This window comes from Myotis yumanensis, unplaced genomic scaffold, assembly GCF_028538775.1.
Source record: "Myotis yumanensis isolate MYYU_CA2020_CCGP unplaced genomic scaffold, mMyoYum1.0.hap1 SCAF_5, whole genome shotgun sequence".
Lineage (NCBI taxonomy): Eukaryota > Metazoa > Chordata > Mammalia > Chiroptera > Vespertilionidae > Myotis > Myotis yumanensis.
Window position 1 is genome coordinate 77,076,311 of NW_027223756.1, and position 27,028 is coordinate 77,103,338.

Consider the following 27,028-nt stretch of genomic DNA (forward strand, 5'->3'; position numbering starts at 1 on the left):
ATGAGGAAGGGCCTGCGTTGATGGAGGACGTTCTGTGCCAGGAACCCCACAAGCCATTGTCTGCAGGGCATTCGGAGCATGTGGGGTCACTGTAAGTGCCCGGGCTGAGGTGCCTGTGCTGTGGGGCGAGGCTGGCATGGGGCTTTGGGGTCAGTTGGGGCAGAGCTTCAGATGACCACCTGAGGCACGGGGGCTTCAACCACTCACATTGGGGACCCTTGAGGCTGCACGAAGTGCCCCACCCAGCCCTGCCTGTGCCCTGTACATGCCCCAGGGCAGGGCTGCCGGATTTGTCTCCATGGCCTCTGCTGACCTGGCACCCCAACACCCTGCCTGGGCCCCTTCAGCCTCCCTCCACCACCCTGGGCCCCACCTGGCACAGACCTGGTGTCCAAGGGATGCCCGGAAGGATGGGCCGTGGGGAGGGCCCCGCGATCAATAGCTCCGCCAGTCACCGGGGCCGACGGAAGCCAGGCCTCGGCAGCCGCTTGCCGTCCCCCATCCCACCCTCTAGGAAGGCGGATGAGACTAGGGGACCCTCTTGAGCGAAGCCCGGCACCCGCCTGCCGCCCGGCACCCCTATCTGCCGTGGAAGGACCCAGTTCCTGAATTGCTCGGATGGGCCGCGCCGCGGGCCTCCACCGAAGCCTGTAATAGCCGGGGCCTAATGTTTTATTGTTGGTTTTAAAAGTGTAATTAGTTCAAGTGTAAACAGAAAAAACCTGCTTAATTAAGAATTTTAAAACAGGGGCATAAAGCTCGAGCGGAAACATTGGCGAACCCCTAGAGCTGCTTTCATAAAATCGATCGGAAGAGGCTCCGAGTGGAGGGGCTGGGCGGGGCGGGGGGGCTGGGGGGGCCTCCTGATGGAGGCTATTCGCCTGCCAGGCCAGGGGCCCCAGGGACCTGCTGTTTTACGACCGGGGTCCTGGGACCAGTGCCTAATGATTTTTACGCATTAATGGAGATGAGAGTTGGCCAAGGCAGCCTGTTTAAGAAGCCTTTATGGGTGGCGTGGAGCTGAGTCATGTGACCCCGGGGCCGGCTGGGTGGTGAGAACTCCAGCCCCAGCCAAGGAGGCCCCCGGTGCTACCCCTGCTCTTTGGGCTGCTTGGCTGGGCACCCTCTTGGTATAGGCCACACACACAGGGCATCGCTGGACGGAGGCTTGGTGGTCACTGGGAACCTCCTGGCCGATCATGCCTGTTCCCTGTGTGTGTCAATGCCCTCCCTCCCTCAGTGTCAAGGGCTTAAACTTCCCACTCAATTCAGACAGGGCCTGCCTTCCACTAGGGACGAGGCAGTGTCCACAGGGGTACTTGGAAGTCTCGGTACAAACCAGGGCCTGAGGCGAGATCAGCTGGACCTGGCCTCTGGGGAGGGGCTGGTGGGACTGTCACCCACCACCAGGACGTCAAGGAGGCCCCAGATTGGACCCGACCACTCACTGAGCCCCAGAGGTTGGCTAGTCCAAGTGTCATGAGCTTGAGAAGCAGGAGAAAAGTTACGGAGAGCCAAGTAGTGGATGGCACTGTGTCTGTGCAGCCTGGAACCTGGGGCCCAGAGTCCTGGGGTCTGGGCACAAGCCAGGCAGGGTGCGGAGCAAGGGCTCTGGCCCAGCCTCAGCCACCTCATCTGTGAAGCCGTCTGTCTATTCCTTATCCCTCCCCAGCCCCCAAGGCATCTCTCTGAAAACAAAAATACTGAGGTGCGTTTTGAAAGCAGTTGGCTGGTGGCTGGGGTCCCACTTCCAGCCTTGGAGCCTCTCAGATGGAGAGGGGTTGACGGTCTCCTTCACCTCCGCCCCTGGGGGCCCCTCGGGTCCACCCAGCGCTACTCCTGTGGAGACGGGGGGCGGGAGCTGGCCTGGACGGTGGTTCTTGCTCTCTAGGAGCTGCACAAATTCTGCTGTTACTGCCCCTGCCTCCCGCCCTGGCCAGGGGTGGGTTCCTGGGTTTGCCCAGTCTCGGTGGCGGCCCAGGTGTCTAACGCAGCGGTGTCTGGCTCCAAGGCCTGAGTTGGAACCACTGAGCCTCCCGGAGACTGCCAGGGGGGTCCAGGGTGGAGGCCCAGAGGAGAAGACCCTCCATTTCCAAAACAAAGAGGCCACCTGCAGGGAGCCCGGTGGGCGGTGATGGTGGTGGCATAAGCCTGGGAGTCTTGGCAGGAGGAACTCAAAGGACCCCTTTCTGGTGATCAGTGAGGCTGAGAAGGCTGGAGGCAGCCCAGCTGGTCAGGGCAGGGGGATCTTGGATCTTGACCTCCCACTGCCCCTACCTAAGGGACAGAGGTATGTCTCCAGTGGCCTGCTTGCCCTCCCTGATGTTGGGGTCTCTGGGCTGGTCCCCCAGGGTGGTGATTGCTTCCTATGAATCATACAAAAGAATACATGAAAGTGGCCAGCACTGAGGCCACTGCACGGAGCCCCGCCTGCTCCCCACTGCAGCCACGAAGGCAAATCAATAGCTGGCGAAGTGGCCACCGAACGGGGGATTTCTCTCCTCTAATTGGGAGGCGAATGCTGAACGCTGTTAGGGGTGAGGCCTGGCTGGGAGTGCTGGGAGCCAGGCCCGGGCCAGATGTGCACGTGTAGCTGGCCAGGCACATCTGCTGAGCAGGGGCCAGGGCCCCAGCCTCGCTCTGCCACCCTCCCATTGGTGGGTCACTCTGTCTGTGTCCCCCACGTCTCCGTGTTTCTCTCTGTGTCTTTCTGTGCTTCTGTGTCTCTTTATTGCTCTGATAGATAGTCTCTGTCTATCTGGGTCTGTTGACAGCTCTCTCTGCCTAGTTGGCTTCTCTATGTCTCTGCCTCTGTCCCTGTCCCTCTCTGTGCGTCTTTCCCTGTCCCTCTCCCTCTCTGTCTGTTTCTCTTTTCTCCCTTTCAGAATCCAAACTGCCTGGGTGGATGTCCCTGTGGTTCACTCTCTGGGCCGGGTGACTTTTTCTTTTGTAACGAGTGGTCTGACCGTGGCCCCGGCTCCAGTCCGTGAAGGAGAGGCCACCTGGGCCACTGGCAGTGGGCTCTGGAACAGCAGGGACCTCCGGAAACCAGAATCAAGGGTCCAGGGTGCAGGGCAGCCAGGTCTCCCAAGGCTCTCTACTGCCCACATGTGGACACCAGGCTGGTGGTCCCAGAGTGTCCACCCCCACTTTCCACTGGACAGGACAGGGCGGAAGCACCCAGACCTCTGGGTTGGCACGTGGCCACCATCCTCCCAAAGCCATTTAATAAATGCGCAGAGTGGGAGGGGGTGGAGGATCCACACACACAGAGAGCAGGGTTAGAGGATAGAAAGGCCTCCAGAGACGCACACAGCAGCAACTCTCACTGCGTCTATTTCTCTCTATGTCCTTTATTATTATTATTATTATTATTATTATTATTATTATTGTTATTTATAGATTTTTAGCGAGAAGAAGGGTGGGGAGGGAGAGATCGATTTGTTGTTCCATGTATTTATGCATTCATTGGTAGATTCTTGTATGTGCCCTGACCAGGGATCAAACCCACAACCTTGGAGTATCTGGATGAAGCTATAACCAGCTGAGCTAACCAGCCAGGGCTGTCTCTGTCAGCTTTGACTCCACCAGGCCAGCTAGATAACAGATCTGTACGTAAAACACAGGCATAGCTCGAAAGGTGTGACTCAGGGGTAGAATGTTGACCCATGAACCAGGAGGTCACGGTTCGGTTCCCAGTCAGGGCACATGCCTGAGTTGCAGGCTCCATCTCCAGTAGGGGACATGCAGGGGGAGCCAATTGATGATTCCCTCTCATCATTGATGTTTTTATCTCTCTCCCTCTCACTTTTTGTCTCTGAAATCAATTTAAAAAATACAAAATAAAATATATACATATATACAAGAATAAATGAAGAAGGTATATAATCCAGGATTTCCATTTCTAAATATCTCCCCAGAAGAACTGAAAAGAGGCATTGAAACAGATACATGTAAACACCCCCTCATAGCAACACAGCATGATTCACAATGGCCAAAAGGTGGGCATAATCCAGTATCCATGGATGGAGGAATGGATATACACAAGGCGGTCCATCCTCACACTGAAATATTACTCTGCCATGAATAGTAGGGAACTGACACTCCCTACAGCATGGATGGATTTTGAAAACAGAATGTTCATTGAAATAAGTCAGACCCAGAAGGACAAATACTGTATAATTCTACTCATAGGAGGGCCCTAGAGGAGTCAGACCGATAGAGGCAAAGAGTAAATGGTGGGAGCCAGGGGCTGGGGCTGGGGAGTTAGTGTTTAATGTGGACAGAGTTTCAGTTTGGAAAGATGAGATAGTGCTGGAGATGGATGGTGGTGATAGTTACATGACAATGATGTGCTTAATGCCACTGAACTGTGCACTTAAAAATGGTTGGGATGGGGATCCAAGATGGTGGCAGAGTACGTGGAATTGACACTCACCTCCTCCCAGAACCAAACTGGAACGACAACTAAAATATGGAAACATCAACCCGAATAACCACCTGAAGACTGGCGGCACATACGTCTTATAACCAAAGATCCACAGAAGTCACTCGAGACTGTTAGGAAGGCAGAAACGTGAAAGGGGTTGGCCCCACACCACGTGCAGCTGTTGAGAATCTGGAGGGAGGTCTCAGCTGCAAAGGTCCCCCGAGGAGCACAAGGTCTCAACCCCGAGTCAGGCTCCAGCTCAGAGCACTAGAGCTGGGAAGAGGCACACATAGCATCTGGCTGTGAAAATCAGCTGGGGTTTGTCCTCCAGGGAGAGAGGGAAGTCTGCCAGGCACCCTCTCACAGGGCTAACGCACAAAATCTTGTTTGCAGCCACTCACCCTGGGCTTCGGTGGAGGGAGGGCGACTGGGAGAGGACTTAGTTGTGTGAGGAGAGACTGGGTTGTATGGCTCCAGGGACAGAGCTGGGTCCCTATGCTGAGTCCCTTTCCCATACAGCCCACAGGTGTCATCTTTCCTGGGTTGAGCACTTCCTTCCATATAGCGTGGGTCACCAGGTAGGGGGTGTGTGGGAAGCAGCCTATAGATGATTACCTCTCATCATTGATGTTCCTATCTCTCTCCCTCTCTCTTTTTCTCTCGGAAATATATAAATATTAATAATCAAAGAATGTGTACAATCCAGGATTTCCATTTGGAAATATCTCCCCAGAAGGGGCCCTGGTCAGTGTGCTAAGTGGTTAAAGTGTCCTCTTGTGCACCGAAGGGTCCTGGGTTTGATTCCTGGTCAAGGGCACATACCCGGGTTGCAGGTTCAATCCCCAGTCCTGGTTGGGGTGCATGCGGGAGGCAACCAATCAATGTATCTTTCTCACATCTTTCTTTCTCTCTCCCTCCCTTCCTCCATCCCTCCCTTGCACTGTCTATAAAAATCAATGGAAAAAATATCCTTGGGTGAGGTTTAACAACAACAAAAAAGAAAACAGTATGGAGGGTCCTGAAAAAATTTAAAAATGGAACTGCCTTATGAGTCAGTGATTCCACTTCTAGGTATATATCCAGAGAAACCAAAAACTCCAATTTGAAAGGATATATGCACCCCTATGTTTATAGCATTAGTTACAATAGCCAAGATATTGAAGCAACTTAGGTGCCCATCTATATGTGAGTGGATAAAAAAGCTGTGGTATACTGTATATAGACAATGGAATACTACTTGGCCATAAAAAGAATGAAATCTTACTATTTGCGACAGCATGGATGGACCTAGAGGGTATTATGCTAAGTGAAATAGGGAAAGACAAATACCATATTCTTTAACTTACATGTGGAATCTAAAGAACAATATAAATGAATAAACAAAACAAAAACAGACTCATAAGGGCACAGAACAGACTGATGGTTGTCAAAAGTGGGGGGTGAGTGTGAGAAAAAAAGCGAAGGGATTAAGAAGTACAGATTGGTAGTTACAAAATAGTTCTGGGGATGGAAAGTACAGCATAGGGAATATAGTCAATAATATTGTGAAAACTATGTATGGTGACAGGTGGGCACTGGAAATATCAAGGGGCACATTTGTAAAGTATATGGTTGTCTAACCACTATGCCGCACACCGGAAATTAATACAATACTGAATATAAAGAATGGTTAGGATGGTACATTTTATGTTATGTCGATTTCAACACGATACAAGAACATTTTTACAAGTGGAAAAATGATGAGATAAAATTTATACAGAGTGAAAGGCACGGATCTTAGTCCAGTGTTTGATGAGTTATAACAAATATGACGCATGTGAAAGGAATTCTGCCCCATTGGCATGCGGTGGCTCTAACTCATGAAGTTTGGTTTTTCACATTATTGGTCATGTTATCGCTGTGCTTCCTCTTGGGGGAATTTCCTCATTGTGTTTTTTTGCAACGAAGTCTGTGGTCATGAGGAACCAGAAGCCACCTCAATGTCCCTCAAAAGGAGGCTGGTCCAGGAGGTCCGGCTCCCGGTGGAACACCGAGGGGAACTGAAAGTACTCATGTGGGCTGAGTTCAGAGGTGTGTCACCTAATGACAATCCTGAGGTCAAAGAGCGTTGAAAGAGAGACCCATGAGCAGATGCACACACTTGAACAAAGCAAGCCCATGTCTGGAAGGAGACCCAAGACCCCAGTGACGTGTCAGTGGGGAGAAGGACTGAGACAGGGGCCTTTAAAAATTTATTCAATTCAGAGAAGAAGGAAGAAATAGAAACATCAACGATGAGAGAGAAACATCTATGGGCTGCCTCCTGCCCACCCCCTTCTGGGGATCAAGCCCAAAACTCAGGCGTGTGCCCTGACTGGGATTGAACCATGACCTCCTGGTTCATAGGTCAATGCTCAACCACTGAGCCACACCAGCCGGGCAAGAGATGGGGGTCTTTTTGCTGTTTTATTTGGTACAGCTGAAAGTATTTTTTTTACCACTTCATATAATAAAATAAATATGTTTGTAATTTAAAATTTACTACTGGTGCCACTATCCCCAGAAAGCAGAGCCCCCCTCTCCAGCCCAGGGTTGAAAAATCCTTTCTGGTTGAAATTTCTTGTCTCTCCTCAGGTCCTATCTCTAGGCCTTTGAGGCCCCACTCCTCCCCCTCAAGTCCCATCTCTAGGCCTTTGAGGCTCATCCTTCCCCTGGCAGAGGACTGAGTGTCCCTTCCCAGCCATGATTCACCCCTGCATAGAGGGGACTGGATAAGTATTGACTGGAAGTTGGGGAGACAGACATATACTCAGGGATACAATTGGATGAACAGACCAAAGAATGGATGGGTGGGTAGAGGGTGGACAAGAGGAAATACATAAAAGGCTTAGAGCACTACCTGCACATGAGTAAGCAATCAATTAAGAGTTAAATTGTGGTGGGATCCCACCGAGACCCCCCCCCCCCAAAAAAAAGGACAACAGCAGAGTAATCCTAATTTGTTCACTTTGTTAAAATAAAGAAAACACAGATGTAAATGCTCCAGTAAACAAGTAACCTTGGAATAGCCCTTATAATAGAACACAGAGATTAACCTAGACAGGATTAAACTCAACAGAACTAGATTAACAAACGCCCTTACCTTTGGAATAGAATGGATAGGATTAAACTCAACTGGTATAAATACAGATGTAACAGGACAATAAAGAGAACCTAGCTGGAGAACCTTGTTATGCTGATCAACTGAACACTGCCTCCATGTCATTCCTTCTTCGCTGACTCCATCCACACCTTTGGGAACCCCTGGACCTGCTTGGGCTGGACCCCAACATTGGTTGCCTCCTGCACTTATGAGGGATGAACCTGAAACCCAGGTATGTGCTCCTGACCAGGAATAGAACCGGTAACCCTTAGGTGCACAGGCTGATGCTCTAATCATTGAGCCAGTGGCTACAGCACAAGTTTATATTTTAAGTGGCCTTGGCTTTGATTTAAAAATTCTGTGCAAAAGGGTTGAACCTTGTGGGGTGGACTCATCGCGGAAGTGGTGCTGTCGCGAGATCCCCTTCTGCTCAGAGGCGCCGCTGCCGAGGCGTGGTGCTGACTCGGCTGCCCCCCCGCCCCCCCCACGAGGAGCCCAGCGGGTGGCTGGCATACTGCAGCTCTGCCGCTGAGCCCTACCCTCCCTGCCTGGAGGTGGGGGCCCACCAGCATGAACAAACTGCCCAGGGATTTTTCCTGTGACTTGGAGCGCAGCCTGCCAGCCATGGCCTCCCTCAGCTCGTCTCTGTCCCACAAGCAGAGCCTCTCCTCGCACTTCCGCCTGCCACCCCCTGAGAAGCGCCAGGCCATCTCTGATGTCCGCTGCACCTTCTGTCTCTTTGTCACCTTCCACCTGCTCTTCATCTCCCTGCTCTGGATCATCGAGCTGAACACCAACACAGGTATTCGGAAGAACCTGGAGCAGGAGATCATCCACTACAACTTTAAAACTTCCTTCTTTGACATCTTTGTCCTGGCCTTCTTCCGCTTCTCCGGACTGCTGCTGGGCTACGCGGTGCTGCGGCTCCGGCACTGGTGGGTGATTGCGGTCACCACGCTGGCGTCCAGTGCCTTCCTCATTGTCAAGGTCATCCTCTCTGAGCTGCTCCCCAAAGGGGCGTTCGGTTACCTGCTCCCCATCGCGTCCTTTGTCCTTGCCTGGTTGGAGACCTGGTTCCTTGACTTCAAGGTCCTTCCCCAGGAGGCTGAGGAGGAGCGATGGTACCTTGCTGCCCAGGCCGCTGTCGCCCAAGGACCCCTACTCTTCTCCGGAGCTCTCTCCGAGTGCCAGTTCTATTCGCCTCCAGAATCCTTTGCAGGGTCTGACAATGAATCAGATGAAGAAGCCGGCGGGAAGAGAAGCTTCTCCGCCCAGGATTGGGAGTACATCCACCAGGGGAAGGAGGCCATGGCTGTGGTGGACCAGATCTTGGCCCAGGAGGAGAACTGGAAGTTCGAAAAGAGTAATGAATACGGGGACACTGTGTACGCCATCGAGATTCCCTTTCATGGCAAGACGTTCATCCTGAAGACCTTCCTGCCCTGCCCTGCGGAGCTGGTGTACCAGGAGGTGATCCTGCAGCCCGAGAGGATGGTGCTGTGGAACAAGACGGTGACCACCTGCCAGATCCTGCATCGGGTGGAAGACAGCACCCTCATTTCCTATGACGTGTCCGCGGGGGCCGCGGGCGGGGTGGTCTCCCCTAGGGACTTTGTGAATGTCCCACGCATAGAGCAGCGCAGAGACAAATACCTGTCTCCAGGCATCGCCACCACCCACTGGGCCAAGCCCCCCACCCACAAATACGTCAGGGGCGAGAATGGTCCTGGGGGCTTCATCGTGCTCAAGTCGGCTAGCAACCCCCACCTCTGCACCTTCATCTGGATCCTTAACACAGATCCCAAGGGCCGCCTGCCCCGGTACCTCATCCACCAGAGCCTCGCAGCCACCATGTTTGAATTTGCCTTTCACCTGCGGCAGCACATGGGAGAGCTGGGGACCCGGGTTTAACTGGGGCCCCCTCGCTACCCTGCGGGCCAGGGTTCGGTGGCTACAGCCTCCAGAGCCAGAGAGGGGGCCAGGGGGCTGCGCACCGAGGACCTGGCCTCAGGAGGGTGAGGCAGTTCCCTCCCATGGCACCCCCCGACCCCAAGCTGCCAGGCTTCGCTGTGCCTGAGCCACGGCCGGGAGCAGGGTGCGGGGTCAGCACCTAGACTCCGGGCTCTGCCACCGGGGCAAGTGGAGTCTGTCCTGCTGATGTTCACATGGCGCCCCGCCCAGCCCAGGGCAGGGTCTGGAGTGGGAGCCTCAGACTTGGTGGGTGAGGGCCAGGGCCCTGGGCAGGATGGAGCCAGAGCGGCCTTGTCACCGGGTTCCGGTGCAGGAGCCCCTTCATCTGCCTGCTCTCATCACGGTTTGGGGATTGTTTAAAGGCCTGGGACCTTTTTCCACATGTACTTGTGGGGGACTGGGCGGCAGGTGGGGATGGTGGATGCTGTCAGTGAATCCCTGCCTCTCCCAGGGTTTCTCCCTCTGCCCAGGGCCTCCTTGGGGATCTTTGTATTTTGAGCCAATTAAAGATATGAACTCACAGGCCAGTTGAGTGTCAACCTATGAACCAGGAGGTCACTGTTCAATTCCCATCAGGGCACATGCCCTGGTTGCGAGCTCAGTCCCCAGTGTGGGGCGTGCTTGAGGCAGCCAATCAGTGATTCTCTCTCATCATTGATGTTTCAATCTCTCTCTCCTCCCTTTCTCTCTGAAATCAATAAAAATATATATTTACCAAAAAAAATAAAAAATAAAAAAATTGTGGTGGGAAGGGGGAGAGAAGTGGAGGGTAGAGAGTGGATTGAATGAAGGACTAGGTGGTACAAAGATGGATGAATGAATCAATGAAGCCATGATGGACAAGTGAATACATAGGCAGACTAGTTATATAAATAAGTGCCTACATCAATATGTAAACAAATGTTTGGGTGGATGGGTGAATAGTCACATGGTAGATGGGTAGGTGGGTGGACGAATGGATGAACGGTGGATAAAAGCATGGGTCTATGGATGGATGATGGGTGATGTATGAATGGATGGATAGACAGACAATGGATGATGGGTGTATGGAAATATGAATGGACAGATAGATGATGGATAAATGAATGAATGTATGGATAGAAGGTTGTATTGTGAATAATAGATGTATAGATGGCCAGATGGATGGAAGAATGAATATAGATGGATGAATGGATGGACAGATGGATGGAAGAATGGATAGATGATGATGGGTGGATGATGGACAGATGAACGATGAATGGATGGGTGGATGGATGGGTAGATGGAATGAATGAATGGAGGATGAATACATATATGGATGATGACTGGACAGATAACTGACCATACACATAGATGGATGAACAGATGAATAGACAGATAAGTGGATGGACAATTGTCCCCATGTGTCCCACATCCAATGGGACTGCATGCCGTCACTTCCAAGGCCATGTTGAGTCACAGGTACTGAACTTCCAGCACTGGATGCAGCCATCTGCTTCCCTCTGGGTCTCAGTCTCTCCCCACCTCACCCTGAGGGAGGGGACACGCAGGCGCCCAGCATCCTCTATGCTACCCTTCCCACACCATCCTGCACTCCTCCTCCCCAGGAAGGGCAGGTCCAGGAGCAAGGAATGAGGTGGAAGAAGCAAAAAGGTAATTAATCTGTGGAGAGGGAAGCAGTGTTAATACCTTGAAGACACTGGGGACACACTGTCAGCTCCTACCAATTAGTGGCCTACACCTGTGTGGGTGCTCCCCGTGGTGTGGCCAAGTTGATTACTCTAATTAATTTTGTATCGACCCACATGGATCTGCTGGGAGAGCACTGATCAGCCTGAGAGACGGATGCTGCCAGCCTGCTCACAGCCCCCATGGCCCGGCCTCCCCCAGTCCTGACAGTCAGCCCCTCCACCACTGCCCAGTCCACAAGGTCAAACACCTCCCCCCCTGAGGGCACGGCTGTGACTCTGCTCCCCCTCCAGCCTCAGTTCCTGTAACAGTGGTGGGAAGAGCAAAGCATCTCCCAGGGCAGAGATCCCTTTGTGGTCGCTGGAGGCTGCCCGTGAGAGAGAGTGTGGGTGGGGGACACTATGAGTCAAATGCTTGCAGCTAATGAGGCTTTCCCTGTGGTGGCTCACCCTCCATCATGCATGGGTGACTTACCTAAGTCGAAGGGGGTATTCATTTCCTATTTCTGCTGTAACAAATCTTTACAAACTCGGTGGTGTAAGACAACACAGGTTTGCTCTCTGATAGTTCTGGAGGTCAGAAGTCCTAACCTCCAGGTGTGGGCAGAGCTGGTTCCCTCCTGAGGCTCCAGGGAGAATCGTTTCTGGCCTTTTCCAGCTTCTAGAAGCGCCGCATCCCTGGCTCAGGGCCCTTCCTCCATCTTCACAGCCAGCAGCACAGCCTCTTCCATCTCTGACTTTCACCCTCCTGCCTCCTCCTGTAAGGACCCTGTGATGGCACTGGCCCCTCTGGGGTAATCTAGGGTCATCCCATCCCAACCTTAGGGTCCTTGACTTAATTCTATCTGCCATGTCCCTTTACTACATGAGGTGACATGTCCACAGGTCCCAGGATGAGGATGGGGACATTTTGAGGGGCTGTTACTCTGCTGACCACAGAAGAGCATTCCCATACTGAGAGAAAGCAATCTCCCAGCTGTGGTCAGAAGCTGGATACAGCATCTGTCTCTCAGGTGAACAGAAAACCAAAGACCTGAGCTAAACAGCACTTCCAGAAACCAACATGGGACCAACACCTGCCCCAGGCTCCTGTTTCCCCATCATAAGGCTGAATGGAATGACCTCCAGTGTTCAGTTTATAATCACAGGATTTTGTTTATAGCTGGATGAATATTTACATATAGATACACCTACTAACCTCCACCCCACTGAAGATCTGCAACGTTTCCTTCATCCCAGAAGGCTCCCTCCTACCCGCCTCAGCAGTCTCTACCCCCTGGAGGTAACCACTACTCTGACCTCCATCACCAAGAATTATTTTCCAAGAGTTCTTGAAATTCACGTATCTGGCTTCTTTTGCTTAACATCATGTCTGGGAGATGCACTATTGTAGGTGAGGTATGTTGGTAGCTTCTGTTTTCTTATTGTCCTGTAACATTCCATTGTATGAATACACCACCGTTTATGTGTTCATCCTTCAGTGTTTGGGTTGGATGGACAGTTGGGTTATGCTTAGTTGGGGGCATCCGTGAGTAAATCTACTACCAACCATCTTGCATGTGTGTGTGCACATAAGCCCTCATTGCTCTGGGCCATTTTCTCAGGAGTGGAATTGCTGGGACTCAAAATAAGTGGGAATGGTCAGTCTTCCAATGTGGCTGAACCAACTTACACCCCCACTGGCCGTGGCTAAGAGTTCTCAATGCTCCATTGCAGGAGGACTGGCCAGCAGTCAGGAGAAAAGAACAGTCACACAATTTTCTAGCAAACCGCAGTCATCTCAGCTCTGCCTTTACTTAAGGGTAACCAAAAATAAGAATAAGTTTCATGAAAACTAAGAAAAGAGCCCAAGCCTTCAAGGATATCAGAGCTGCAGAGAGGAGCACATGTTGCTAAGAGAGCTGCTCCAGGAAACAGATGACAAATGTTTCATGCTCTCTGAAGGAAATGAAAGAAGACATGGATTATACAGAAAAAAAGATGAAGGATTAAATGCTCAGTAAGAGACTAAGATGAGCACAGGCTGGCAGGGCTAAGGAATGATAGAAAGGAATAAATAACAACCGGACAAACATTTTAAAATCGTTAGATGTTGTATCAGAATCCGCATTACCGAAGATCAAATTCATGTGGATCACTCGTTTGATAGATTATTCCGGAAGGCAGAAAAAAAAAAATAGACTAAACAGAGCACTGTGCTCCCGAACAGAGCTGTATTCTGTAATCTAGCAAAGAAAACTTTCCTCAGATAAAAAGGGGCCTGAATCTATAGTCCAAAAAGGGCTTTCATTTTTTGAGGCAAAATGATAGTAAAACAAGCAACACCTACATTTCTACCGGGGAAATTTGGCATTTCACGACTAAGGGGAAACATACAAGAAGAATGCAGATGGAAACAAACAAAATCTAAGCACAGTCACAGCCAAGAGGAACCTAAACAGACAGGGGGGCTGAAGGTCCTGTGGGATTCTGGGGCAGAAAAATGGCATTTCTGGGAAACTAAGGAAATAGGCATGTAGTATGAACTTTAGTTATCAATTACATAGCAATATTGGTTCATTAAGTGTGACAAATGTATGATACTAATGTAAGAAGCTGATAATTGGGGAAACTGAGTGTGGTTTATAGAAACTCTTTGTATTGTCTTAAATGTTTTCCTGTAAATTGGAAATTGTTCTTTAAAAATCAAGCTCATTAAAACAACCTGCAAAAGAAAAAAAATCAGGGGTCCTAATACAGGATGATGGGAGGAGATTTGACTTTGGGTGGTGGGCACACGGTGCAATATGTAGATCTTGTAACATAGAAACCCACACCTGAAACCTATATGTTCATGTTGAAAAATGTCACCCCAATCAATTTAATTGAAAAAGTCAGGCAGGCTGGGTTCAGATTTTTCTTCTATAACCTCACATTTTAAAGGCAATAAAAGAATTTTCACCAAAAATATATAACTACCAAGCAAAATAGAGACAGATTCATAGACAGAGAGCAGGTAGACAGCTCTGGGCAGGGTGGGAGGGGGGAGGGATTGAGAGGGAGAGAAAAAACAAAAAGAGAATTCATGGACATGGACTATGGTGTGTTGATTGCGAGGGTGGAGGGGGGATGCGTGGAGGTGCAAGACGGCATAGAGGAGATAAATGCTGATGGAAAAAATAAAATTTAAGGAAAATATAAAAATTGTTCAATGTTCACCAAATCTTATTAGTTTTGAGTTTTTTAAAAGCAGATTTTAAGACAGGTGCATGATTTGAGCCCACATAAAGTATGCATGAAATCTGATAGGTTAGACATGAAAGTCTATATGACAGCTGTTTCTTGGTAGTATGACTGTGATGATTCGAATTTTCCTATTTGTGTCTTCTTAGGTTTTCCTCATTTTCAGCAGAGAATGTATGTTTATAATCAGAAATAAAGGTTTATTTTTAAAAAAGAAAAAAACATCTATGTGTATATAAATATGTGGGGTGACGGATGGTTAACTAACCAGACGGTGGGAATCCTTTTCCACAATAATGCACATGCATGTGAAGTTACCACGATGTACACATGAACTATCTTGCAGTTTTATTTGTCAATTACACCTCAATAAAGCTGGGGGAGAAGAAAGCAAAATAAATAAATCCCCAAGAAGTAGCAATTAAATATTGCTCTGGGCATGTAGGATGATTACAAATGTGATTATAAGACAGATAGTAAATATATATTTTGAGAGATGATGCATAATTTACAAACATAATAATTTAATAGCAAAAAAAAAAAACTGGAACAAAAATTCTCAATTGTATCACCAAAAATTGAGAGTTTGAAGATTCAGCTAAAAATCTTTAATGAGCATGGAGACCATAGATACTATTCTTTTTTAAAAATTTTTTTAAATTTCCAATAATTATTGTTGACATACAATATTATATTAGTTTCAAGTTTACAAGATAGATACTGTTCTTTTTTATAATTTCAGAGAGGAAGGGAGAGGGAGAGAAAGATGGAAACATCAATGATGAGAGAGAATCATTGATGGGCTGCCTCCTGCACACCCCTACTGGGAATGGAGACCGCAACACGGCATGTGCCCTGATCTGATGGGAAATTGAACTGTGACCTCCTGGTTCATAGGTCAATGCTCAACCACTGAGCCATGCTGGTTGAGCGATACTATTATTTTAATAAAACTGCTTATTTGAGAAATTAAGGTCACTGTTGTTTTAACCTAAAAGTGACTACTTCCCTGGTCAGGTAGCTCAGTTGCTCAGTTGGTTGCAGGTTCAATCCCTGGTCAGGCACATACAAGAGTCAACCAATGAATTCATAAATAAATGGAACAACAAATCAATGTTTCTCTCTCTCTCTGTCTCTCTAAAATCAATAAATAAAACTTTTAAATAAAAATAGAAGTGACAACTGGTAGAATTATAAAATGCTGTATTCTTCCCCAATTACTGGGGGGAAAAAAATCCAAGAAAACATTGACTACAATCCAAGAAACAAAGCAATCAGCAAGAGGCATTGATGGAAGAAACATTAAAACCACATTATCAGAATAAAGCTAGAAATCTCTGAATTACAAATAAATGTAAATGAGATAAACTCACTTATTTTTTAAAAATATTCCTAATTTTAGAGGGAGTCAAAAATCTAACTTTATGTGCACACAAGAGAACCAGGTGACTGGGAAAATTCAAAGGAAAAGATGCTTTGATGCCCTGTGGGATTCTGGAACGGAAATGGGACGTGGGAGGAAAGCCTGGGAAAGGGAATAAAGTGTGGCATTTAGTTCATTGATAATGTACATGTTGGCCTCTCAGTTGTGACAAACGTGTCACTGGTGATGTGAGTTGTTAACATTGGGAAATACCTGTATCATCTCTTTTTGTTTGTCTGTTAATCCTCACTCGGAGATATTTTCCCATTGATTTTTAGAGAGTGGAAGGGAGGGGGAGAGGCAGAGAGAGAGAAACATTGATGTGAGAGAGACACATCGATTGGCTGCCTCCCCCATGCACCCAGACCCGGGCCAGGGACCAAGACTGCAAATGGGGTATGTGCCCTTGACTGGAATCGAACCCGGGACCCTTCGGCCTGCAGGTTGACATTCCAACCACTGAGCCAAACATGCTAGAGTTGTATTATCTCTACAACTCTTCTGTCAGTAAAGAATAATTCCAAAATTTAAAAGTCATTTTTAAAGCATGGGAGAAAATTTAGATGCGTTTGGGTACAGTGATGACTTTTTAGATACAAAGGGAGAATCCATGAAAGGCATCATTGACAAGGTGGCTTTCGTTAAAATTAGAAACTTCTGCCCTAGCCTGTTTTTCTCAGTGGTTAGGTCGTTGGCCTGCGGACTGAAGAATCTCGGTTTCGATTCCAGTCAAGGGCATGTCAAGGGCACGTACCTCAGTTTTGGTTTCAGGCTCTATCCATGGCCCCAGCTGGGAGGCAACCAATCAATGTGTCTCTCTGACATAGATGTTTCTCTCTCTGTCTCTCCCCTTCCCTTCCACTCTCTCTAAAAATCAATGAGGGAAAAAATATCAACTAGTGAGGATTGGCAAAAATAATAATAATAATAATAAAATAAAAAATTAATAATTAAAAACTTCTGCTCTGGCCCTGCTGATGTGACTCAGTGTTGACCATTGACCCAGGAACCAGGAAGTCACGGTTCAATTCCCCTTCAGGGTACATGCCTGGGTTGCTGGCTCCAGGCAGCCAATTAATGTTTGCTCTCACATCGTTGTTTCTCACTCTCTCAAAATCAATTAAAGAACAAGAAAAAGAATGGATAAAGCTGCACCAGGCAAATGAAGACCTAAAAGGCAGGAAGGGCAATGATTCTGAAACAAAAACAAACTCAGGGTAAAAAGAATGGATGCATGCCCTTGCTGGTTTGGCTCGGTGGATAGAGCACTGGCCTGAGGACTGAGGGGTCCCAGGTTCAAGTCCAGTCAAGGGCACATGCCCGGGTTGCGGGCTCAATCCCCAGTAGGAGGCGTGCAGGAGGCAGCCGATCAATGATTCTCTCTCATCATTAATGTTTCTATCTCTCTCTCCCTCTCCCTTCCTCTGAAATAAATAAAAATATTTTAAAATTTTTATTCATGTCCTGACTGGTGTTGCTCATTGGTTAAAGCTTCAACCTGTCCACCAAAGGGTTAAGGGTTCGATTCTGGGTCAAGGGTTTGATTCCTGGTCAAGGGCAGGTGCCGGAGGCAACCAATTCATGTGTGTCTCTCACATTGATGTTAGTCTCTCTCTCTCTCTTCCCCCACAACCCCCGCCCTCCTTCCCTTCCACTTTCTCTAAAAATCAATGGGAAAAATATCCTTAGGTGAGGATTAACAAAAAAAAAGCCAAAAATTTTTTTTCATTCACAATAACAATAAGAGGCTTCAGAAGGAAGAAGACATGACACATGCAGGACTTAAAAAAATACAAAATTATCAAAGGACAAAAAATGACATAAAATAAATGGAGAGATGTTTCAATTGCTGGGTTGAAAAGACCCAATAATGTAAAAATATAAATTTCCTCTAGACTAATCCATACATTTTTATTTCAATACCAATCAATATTGCAATCAGATTTTCCCCCCACAGGGTGAAGGAGAACTAAATAAAATTATTCTCAAGTTCATGTGCCAGGATTTTAAGAACAGAATGCTGGAGGTGGGGGAGCACTTGTTTTTGCAAGAAATTTAAATGCATTGTTGCATTTCAATGTATTGTTACACTTGTTATGTTTAGAGCTAATCAAAGCAATATTAGCTTTGAGTATAATTCAGGTGTCATCTTTTCCGTTGGATACCATACAAATACAATGAAGTGGGTTGTGTCTTATTTTCTTACACCAAAGAGAAGCCACACCCAGTGCCCACCGCCTCTCACCACCATGCAGAGGTTGTTGCAAGATGTTCATGGCAGAACTCTTTGACTCTTTTTTAACTGGAAAGAACCTCAATGTCGGTATCAATCAGCTATCAAAAATTGTGAACAAGGTGGCTAGCTCCTGGCTTATCAATTTCACAAACAGCATTTTGCTCCCCTATTTACAAAATAGGGTGTATTTGTATCCCCAAGTATATCTGCGTGAAAAAAGCTTGAACTCTGATGGATCAAAATAAGAGAGGTCTAAACCCCGGAACAGGAAGAGGATGTGAAAAACCTGGGGAAACCCAACTCAAGTCTAACACAGTGTCAGGCTAGCCTCAATTTCTCAGTTGTAACAAACATGCCATGAAGACAAGTTATGGGGAAAAGGGAGCGTCTGTCTTCTCTTTGCAACTTGTCTGTACATTTAAAATTATTGCAAAGTGCCCTGGCCAGTTAGGCTGGGTGGTTGGAGCACTGGCTGGTGCACTGAAGGGTCTCGGGTTTGATTCCCAGTCAAGGGCATGTACCTCGGTTGGGGGTTCAATCCCTGGCCCCAGTCTGGGGTGCCTGTGGGAGGCAACCAATCAGTCTCTCTCTCTCTTTCTCCCCCTCCTCCCTTCCTTCCACTCTCTAAAAGTCAAAGGAAAAAATATCCTCAGGTGAGGATTAAAAAATAAATTTAAGAAATAAAATGCTTGCAAAGTAAGAAGTTCATTTTTTTAAAAAGTAAGAACTGCTATTTCTGTTCAAAGAAATGAAATGACCAATGACTGCATTTTCCCCATTACACTTTCCAGTACTTTCGAATATTTCTGACCCTGGAGACGTATTACTTTTTTCACTGGAAAGAACTGCTAACCTTAAAAATATATAGAAATAAAAAGAACTGCCAACTTTTCAGTGCAGGTGGCAGAAAAGGTGTGAAGCCATTTTTGTACACTTCTCTCATATGTATGTACAATTATTGTACACGGGTATGCACATGGGCATGCTAGAAATCACACAAGCTTTCTCTCTGGAACAGTGAGATGGATATTTTTAGTTGTGATGGTGGATGAATTTCATTTTACTATAATTTCACCACCATGGACATACAGCATTTGTGCAATAAAATAAAGGGATTTATTTTTTTTCCACCCCGAAATGTCCCCCATGGCCTACTTTGAATTTGCCCAATGACCTTTCCCGATACCACAATAATTGATCCTTAATCAAATATTCAAATGGGGGCTTTAAAGAAAGACACAGTGGCTTGGCAACTTTGATGGTAAATATTTCTCTGCTTGGACCCCCAGCTTCTCTAATCCCCCCCCGCCCCTCCACCTTTTTGCAGCCCAGATATCGCCCTCCTCACTGGAGTCTTGCAAATATCTTTTGGTTTTAAGAGTTCCCTGGGGAAGCCTTGTTCTAAACGAGGTGTAAAAATCTAAGCGGCACAAAAAAAATATAGCGTGAGGTGGGAATCAATATTCTCTTCACAGCTCCATCGATTAACAACCATATTCTTCATTTATTAATTATGAAGGGGGTTTCAGAGCCGCAGTATCCTTCTTTCGCTGTGAGATGGTGGCTTCCCCCTCATCCCTGCCCCCTCTGCTACCTCCCAGGGTACCCTCGTCTGGGGCCAAGGTACTCTGTCCTCAACATCCCGGCCCTGGGAGAAGAGGAGGCAGAGCACCTGCCTCTACCAGCCAGGAGCACAGAGTTTTAGAATCGACCTTGCAGCTAATTATTCTATTTCTTTGCTCCTTTGTTTTTTTTTCTTCTCTTCCTGTCTCCTCCAGTAGCACATAAGCTCCGTGTGGGACCCTGCCTGCTTTCTCCCCGCTGTGTTCTGAAGGCCAGGCATACGTGCTCAATAAAGATTTGCTGAGTGATGGAGCAGGTGGAGACAGAGAGAAGGGGCCGCCGGAGTTGGGGCTGTGGGGAGAAGAGTTGGAATGAGAGCTCTAACCACGGTAAATTCTTGTGGGTTGGCCCGCAGAGATCTTGCCAAGGCCATCACGGAAGTGACAGCTGGCTTTGGCTCCAGGCAGTCCTGGCGTTACCCTCCCTAACTGTGCAGGCTCTGTTGACTCATCTGTAAAAGGGTGTTCAGACGAGGCGATCCCTCATGTCAGCCCTTGTCTGGGTTGGCCCTGGTTGTACATATGAGGGTGACATGTCCTTGGTCAGGGAACTCATGGGGCAGACTCACCTTATCCTCAGAGTGCAGCATCCGGGTGGCCAAGAAGTGACCAGAAAATGCTTGTGGTGAATGTGAATGAATGGGTAAATTGATAAATAGATAGTGGGTGGATGGAGGGTGGAAGGTAGGTGAATGAATCAGTGAATGGGTAGGAGGGTGGTTGGATGAGCAGATGAATGGAAGGGTTGATAAATGAAGGGGTGTGTAATAGATGGGTGATAGGTTGGTACATGTGTGGATGGGTGAAAAAGTAAATGGATGGGAGAAAGGATCCGTGGATGGCTAAAAAGATAAATGGATGCATGAAGGAATGGATGTTATTGAATACATGGGTAGGTGGGTGAATGGTTAGGTGGATGGATGGATGGATGGATGGATGGATGAATGGATGGATGGATGGATGGGCAGATGAGTGAATAGGTGTGTAATGTGTGGGAGAATGAATAGATGAATAGGTGACGGATGGATAAATAAATGGGTAGGTAAATGGATGAATGAATGGATAGATGGCTGTATGGATGGATGAATGGATGAATGGATGGATGAGTCATTCAGCATCTTAGTGAATGGTTTCTTGACTGACTGCATCGGTTGTTAAAAGGGTTAATAAATGGGTGCATTGATAAATGGATGAGTTGGTGAATACATAGGTAGATGGGTGAATGATTTAGTGAATGGATGCATGTATGGATGAATGGCTAGATGGGTGAGTGAATAGGTAGATAAATGAATAGGTATGTTAAGTGTGGGAGAATGGAGAGACAAATGGATGGATGGATGGATGGATGGATGCTGGGAGGATGAATGAGTAAATCAATGACTGGATGAGTGATTGAATGAATGAATGGATGAATGGATGGATGAGAGCTTGTTGACTGTGTGGGTAAATGGCTGAATAGCTAAATGGACAAGTGTCTCGGTGAAAAAGCATATGGACAGGTGGGCTGCTGAGCAAATCAATGGGTACATGTCTGTATGAATACATGGATGGGCATGTTGGTGAGTGAGTGGGTGAGCGGGCATCTAGGTGGATGAACCAAGGGGTTTAGCCTGCACAGCCCTCAGCTTTCTGGAACTCCCTTTCCAAAAATGTACTGTGCCTGTGCAGGTGCTATGGGAGAAAACCTCAGCCAGTACGCTTTGCAGAGAATGGCACACAGGGGCGGGGAGGAAGGGCGGGTAAATGGACGACACTCTCCATAGGAGAATGTCACAAGAAGCAGAAGTAGCCCCTGGACTTGAAGCTGGCACAGCCCCGGACAGCGGGACTCTGGGCAGGGAGGGCTTCTTGTTGGGGGTAGGAAGCCGGAAGGCCCGGTCTCTGCTCTCTCCTCGCCTGGCCTCCTTCCTGAGGGACCCTAACACCTCAGCTGGTCCCCCACCTTTCAGGACTCCCATGGCCTTTGCTTCCCGCCCTCCCCCTCCCACACACAGGTCTGTTCACTCTGAATCTACCCTTCCCCTTGCCCTGTCTGTGCCCTGCCCCCCAGTCCTCTCCCCGTGCTGCTGGAAGAGAGGGGGCGGCTCTCTGTGGGGTGCTGGGGTACAGAGCCAGCAGCAAGAGCTGTCAGCGCCAATCAGGGGGAGGGGTACCTCTGCCTGCCCAGGGTCGATGGGAGTGGGGGCTCAGGCTGCGGTTTACACTGAATCCACGAAAATCACCGAGGCTTGAAAAGTGCTCAATACGCCATCGATCGCTCTCTGCTGATCGGCTCCGCAGCAGCAGGCTGGGAACAAGGGCAGGCGGCTCCCCCCACCACGGGCCCCATGCAGAACCGGGGCTGCACGCCTCACCCCACCCACCCAGGCTCCAGCCCGTTGCCCCCAGGGCCTGGGAACAGCGCCCCCTCGGAGCCCATACGACTTCAAAACCCTCCCCAACTGTTTTGGGTGACAATGGAATTAAGACAGAAAACCAGACTCCTCCACTGCTGGGCTGTGTGACGATGGATGCGTTTCCCTTTCTTTCTTTCTTTCTTTCTTTCTTTCTTTCTTTCTTTCTTTCTTTCTTTCTTTCTTTCTTTCTTTCTTTCTTTCTTCCTTCCTTCCTTCCTTCCTTCCTTCCTTCCTTCCTTTCTTTCTTTCTTTCTTTCTTTCTTTCTTTCTTTCTTTCTTTCTTTCTTTCTTCCTTTCTTCCTTCGTTTCTCTCTCTCTCTCTCTCTCTCTCTCTCTCTCTCTCTCTCTCTCATGCATTTCTTAGCTCTCTGGGCCTCAGTTTTCTCTGTAAATTAGGTATTATAACAAGTCCTGGTGCCTCCCTTTTCTTCTCAGCTGGGGAAGGGTTTTGGGCAGAGGGGAACGGCATGTGCAAAGGCTTGCAGGCTGGGCATCACAGGGCGCGTTGAGGGAACAAGGACGAGTTGTGCCACCTGTCTTTGGAAGGAGGGTGCGTGGGGAGGACGGAGATCTGTGTGCAGTGTTTGGAACAGCCTTGGTGTTAATTCCCGGAGGTAACAGGGAGGATCTGCAGTGACTGAGTAGCTTAGCATCCTTCCCCCCAAACCTGTGCCTCCTCTGCCCCACCTCCCAGGGCCCATTGGCCACCACTTCCTGCCCTTCTCCCTCATGAGTTCCTCCCTGGCTAACCCCTGGCTCCCAGGGACCAGATCTAAACTCGCCCCTCCCCTCCTCTAAGCCATCCCATAGCCCCCACTGCCAGCCTGGAAGGCTTGGCCTGATGGTCCACGAAGTCTGTCCCACTGAGAGTCTAGCCACACACCAACCAGCCTTCCCTGCCTTGCCTCACACTAGCACAGCTATCACCCCACCTGGATTTGTCCTCCTGCTGAGTTCTGTCTCTACCCAATATGCCTGCTAAACCCCTCCTCATCCTCCAAGCCCCCATCCCCACCCCCTCCGGCAGCATCTCCCCAGCACCCCTAGCCCTGGGGCTCCTTGAGCTGTGTCTGGTCCTGTTTCCTCCAGCCCAGAACTGGGGGGCTTCCTGGGGGGCTTAATGTCACCCTCCTGGGCATTGGGCTTGCGTGGGTGTCAGCTCTGAGTTGTGAAGGGTAAACCAGGAAAGGTAGAAGGATAAGGCCTTTATAGCAGAGACGGGGAGGGGGCTTTGCAGACACAGAACCTTCCTCCAACTGCTGGGGAGACTGAGGCCCAGCTGGGGGGTCCTGCCTCCCTCAGGTCTCCCTTGCCTTTGAGCCCAGCCCCCAACCCACACCCAGCATGACTCTCCAACCCTCAGCAGTTCCCATGAGGAAGAGAGAAAAGGAAAAAAAGGAGAGGAAAGGGAATGAGACCAGTGGCTCCCCTCCCCCACCATCATTCTTATCACCAGACCCCCCCCCCCCCTCCTTTGCAGGCTCTTCTGAGGGAATCCTCCCCCTCGCAGGTCCAAACCCCACAACCCCCACCTGACCTCTGCCAGCGGGGCTGCCCCTCCGCCCCCGTGTCCTTCCCCCCAAAGGTCAGGGAGCTAATTTCATTCCTGTGTATCTCTCACACCTCAATGATTAATAATTGAAGGAAAATGTATTTCTTCAGGGGCCCAGGGTAAATCAGGAAGAACTGCAGCATTCACATGCGGCCACAGGGCTGGGAACGCGGTGAGGAAGGGAGACCCAGGCGGGGAGTGTGGATCTGAGGGTCCAGCAGCATCATAATAGTCAAACCCATTTCAAAGTCACTCTAATGGCAGCAACGGCAAGAACCTTTACTGGGCACCTGCTCGCTTCACGGGGACGCCGTACTTGTGAAGTAAAGGGTCTTGCTGCCCCCAACTTACAGATGAAGAAACTAAGGCCTAAATCAGGGCAAGTGACTTGCTCAAGTTCACACAGCTGGGATTCAGGCTCCAGGGTCCTAGCCCGCACGTGGGACTCTGTCCAGGGCCCCTCTGACATCTTCTCTCTGGGATCTCGAGGCACAGTCCCACGTGGGGTAGGAGGGGGGATGTTTGATCCCATGTAGGGTCTGTTCACTGCCCCAAACCTGCTTCATGGAAACTGATGAGGTCAAAGTCACTGAGGTACGCCCATGTTCACAACAGTGTGATTCACAATGGCCAAGGGGTGGGTGTCCATGAGAGGATGAATGGATCAACACAATGTGGTCCATCCACACACTGGAATATGACTCAGCCACGAAAAGGAGCAAAGCTCTGACAGTCAATACACTGTGGATGGACCTTGAACACACGGTGCTCAGTGAGAGAAGCCAGATACCAAAGGACAAACAAACACTGTGTGAGTCCACTCACATGAGGTCACTAGAGGAGTCAGGTTCACAGAGACAAAAGCAGATGGGAGGTGCCAGGGACTGGAGAGCTAGTGTTTAACAGGGACAGAGTGTCAGTTTGAGAAGATGAGAAAGTTCTGGAGGCGGGTGGTAGGAATGAGTACACAACGGTGTGAATGTACTTAATGCCACAGAACTGTACACTTAGAAATGGTTATGATGGTCAATATTATATTATGTATATTTTACCACAATGTAAAAAAAACAATTTTAAAAAGGAGTGAAGCGCTGACACTCGCTACAACATGGATGAGGCTTAAAAACATGATGCTCAGTGAGAGAAGCCAGACACCAAAGACCACACAGTGTGAGATTCCATTTATGTGAAACTAGAGGCCCAGTGCATGACATTCGTGCACTGCGGGGGGGGGGGGGTGTCCCTCAGCCCAGCCTGCAGCTCCTGCAGTCCGGGAGCCCTTGGGGGATGTCCCACTGATGTGGGGAGCAGGCCTAAGCCACAGTCAGACATCCTTAGCACTGCTGCAGAGGCGGAAGAGGCTCCACCACGGCCATTGTGCTTGCCAGCCACCAGCCAGGCTTGTGGTCGAGCAGCATGCCCCCTGTGGGAGCACACTGACCACCAGGGGTCAGCTTCTACATTGAGCATCTGCCCCCTGATGGTCAGTGCGTGTCATAGCAACCGGTCGTTCCACCGTTTGGTCAATTTGCATATTAGCCTTTTATTGTATAGGATGCCCAGAACAGGCAGATCCACAGAGATACAAAATGGATTCAGGATTGCCAGGGACTGGAGGAGGAGGGGGGGGTGACTGCTAATGGAGATGGGGCTTTATTTTGGGGGTGATGAAAACGTTTAGAAACTAGATAATAGCAATGATTGTACAACATTATGAATGCACTCAACACAACTGAACTGTACACTCTAAAGTGGTGAGTTTTATGTTATGTGAATTTTACCTCAATTAAAAAGAAAGATGTACAATGAGAGTGAAGCAGATCATCCCATCGCTGTGTTTTGCTGATTCTGGCTCCCTGTGGGTGGGTAACACACTTTAAATGCTTCTAATACAGCACAGAGGTGCAGGGTGGGGTCTATGTCATCTGTGTTCTCATCCCCAATGGATTTATGCCTTTTATGCTTACCCTACGCTATATTGCCATTTGCCAGAACAAAGTGGGCTGGGACTAGCCTTGCTGCCCCAGCAAGGGGATTAATAAATAGTCGATGTCTTTTCCGTGGTGGGGAATGCTGGGTGGCTATTAAAGGTGATGGAGGCAGAGAAATTGTAGTGACATGGAAGGATGCCTGTGTGATAAAATCAACGACACAGGCCGCATGACAGCCAGAGATTACATGAGCCCACTTGGGTAAAGCCCTGGGGCTCTGTCAGCATTTTTCAGGGGTCCTAGCCAGAGCCAGTTACACCCAGAAATTCCTGGGACCCTGTAGAAGACCACCCTATATCCCCCTCCCTCTATGTCCACCTACAGCAAGTCAAATGGTGCCCTCCAAAACTCAGGTCCACCCAGAACCTCAGAATGTGGCCATATTTGGAAATACAGTCTTTGCAGATGTCATTAGTTAAGATAAGGTTGTACTAAATCAGGGTGACAGGCGTCCTGCTAAGAAGGAGAGAGACACACAGACACAGAGAGAAGAAGGCCATGGGTCTACAGAAGTAGAGAATGAAAGGATGCAGCCACAAGCCAAGGAACACCACCAGAGGCTGGGCCAGGCAGGGAGGACGACCGCCCTGTCGACACCTTGATCTCAGACTCCTGGCCTCCAGAACTGTGCAAGAATAAATCCGTTGTTTAAGCCTCCCGGTGTGCGGTACTTTGTTACAGCAACCCCAGGAAAATACTACATACACCCCCAATCTTGGAAAAATGAAGAGAAGTGAAGGAAAGTACAGGAGGAAGTGCTATGGGAAAACTCTGGGCTTTAAACCCTAACAAACCAAAGGAATGAGGAGGAGAGAGGGGAGATTGAGGGAGGAGGGGCAAAGTAGGAGAAAGTGTGAGGAGGAGAAGAAAACAAAGAAGAAGGTGGAGGAGGAGAAGGGAAGGTGCTGGGAAACTGCTTTTCCTGCTTCCTCGTCTGTGAAGCGGAGGTAACTTACCAATGTGCACTGAAGTTTTGAAGAACCAATGGGTTAAATATGTGCAAAGCACCTAGCTCAGTGCCTGGCTCACAGTAAATGCTCCATGAATATTATGAAGGTAAGTCGAGGCCGTGCATAGCGAGGGGTAACAGGATGAGTGGGGACCGCCTGGTTCTGTAACAGCTGCAGTCTTTGAGCCGGGTGACTTCCCCTCTGGGCCTCAGCGTCCCCACCTGAGAACAAAATATGGCTGATGCCCACTGAGAAACAAAGCACCTTACCGGACACCTCACAGAGACCTTCGGACGGGTGCTGTCTTTCTCCCACTTTACAGGCAAGAATCCTGAGGCTCAGAGAGACTAGTCAGGTGCCCAAGACTACTAAGCTGGGGGCTGGGGGGCCAGGATGCTAACCTGGGGAATCTGACCCCTGAGTCCACCTCTGGGATGAAGCCGGACCC

The 27,028-nt window shown here is 48.9% G+C and overlaps 1 pseudogene; it reads left to right on the plus strand.

Annotated features, from left to right (window-relative positions):
* The first annotated feature begins 8,120 nt into the window (after positions 1-8,120).
* On the plus strand, positions 8,121-9,461 carry LOC139011419 (stAR-related lipid transfer protein 3 pseudogene; annotated as a pseudogene).
* Positions 9,462-27,028: the final 17,567 nt, after the last annotated feature.